The following is a 1738-nucleotide window of genomic DNA, read 5'->3' on the forward strand; positions in this document are numbered from 1 at the left end:
TTTTGGGTTATGCTTGACAATGTATTTATGCCACAAATTAGGGCCCTTAAATTTACCCCTATTTTTCCTTGAGGAATTTTATTGTTTTAGGTTTCACATTTAAGTCTTTGATCCATCTGGAGTTGGTTTTTGTGTATGGTGTGAGGTACAGATCTTGTTTCATTTTTCTACAAATGGATATCCAGTTTTGCCAGCACCATTTCATAAAGAGACCGCCTCTTGCCCATTTAATGGATTCAGCCCTTTGTGAAAAATCAGCTGACCATAGGTTGATTAATCTATTTCTGGGCTATTGATGCTATTGCACTCGTCTATATGTCTGTCATTGTGCCAGTAGCAGGCTCTTTTGAGTATTGTGGCTGTATAATTGGTTTTTGAGATCAGGGAGTGTGAGACCTCCTACACTGTTCTTCCTCTTCAATAGTGCTTTGCTTATCCAAGGTCTCTTTCCTTACCAAATAAAATTAGTGGTTGGTTTTTCCATATCCTTAAAGAATGGTGATGGGATATGGATTGGGATTGCATTGAATGTATAGATTGTTTTCGGTAGTATTGACATTTTCATCATGTTCAATCTTCCTGTCCACAAGCATGGTATGTTCTTCCATTTATGTAGATCTCTTATGGTTTCCTGAAGTAATCTTTTGTAGTATTCTTTGTACAGGTATTTTGTGTCCCTGGTATGATTTATTCCCAAGAATTTTATTGTTTTTGGTAGCTGGTTTGGTTTGGTTTGGTATTGTAGAAGGTGTTGAATTCCTTATTTCTTTTTCAGCAATCTCTTTGCTGGTGTAGAGGAATCCAAATGATTTTTGGATGTTGATCTTGTATCCTATCACTATGCTAAATTTCTCAATTAGTTTTATTGTTTTTTTTAATGAAATTCTTGGGTTTGGTAGGTATAGGATCATATATAAGGATAGTTTTCCTTCTTCCTTACCAATTTGGATGTCTTTGATTTCCCTTTCCTGCCTTATTGCCCTGACTAGGACGTTCAATACAATGTTGAACAGAAGTGGTGATAGAGGGCATCCTTGTCTGGTTCCTGTTTGCAAGGTGAATGGTTTCAGTCTCTCTCCATTGAGAATAATGTTGGCTGTTGGTTTGGCTTAGATGCCCTTTATTATGTTGAGGACTGTCCCTTCTATTTCTATTTTTCTGAGAGTTTTTAATCAGGAATGGGTGTTAGATTTTATCAAATGCCTTTTCTGCATTGATTGATATGATCATATGGTTCTTTTCCTTTTTTTTTATTTATGTGATGGATGACACTGATTGTTTTTCTAACGTTGAACCATCCTTGCATAACTGGCATGAACCCCACTTGGTCATAATTTTTTTCCACTTTTTTTTTTAATATGTTGGAGTCTATTGGCTAAGATTTTGTTGAAGATTTTTGCATCTATATTCATGAGGGATACGGGGAGGAGAGACAACTCAGGGATGCCCAAAGCAGCAGGCCAGAAGAACAAGAGAAAGGGGATTAAAAGCCAGGAAGCCAGACAGACAGAGGAACAGTCAGCCACAGGGACCCAGGTGAGGGTGATACGAGAGGTCTCCAACAGCAAGATAAACTTGTCTGTTGATTTGTCCTACTGTGGTGACATGTAGACGTGAGTTTTGAGGTGTTTAAAACCCATCGAGATGCACCTGGTGCACAGGTAACAGCCCACCTTATAGACTGAGACAGACTAGGAAGAAGGAAGAGGCAGTCCACGTCTCAAAGAATTGGCCAGGG

Source organism: Orycteropus afer, unplaced genomic scaffold, assembly GCF_000298275.1.
Source record: "Orycteropus afer afer isolate SDZICR_OR568_19922 unplaced genomic scaffold, OryAfe1.0 scaffold00425, whole genome shotgun sequence".
NCBI lineage: Eukaryota > Metazoa > Chordata > Mammalia > Tubulidentata > Orycteropodidae > Orycteropus > Orycteropus afer.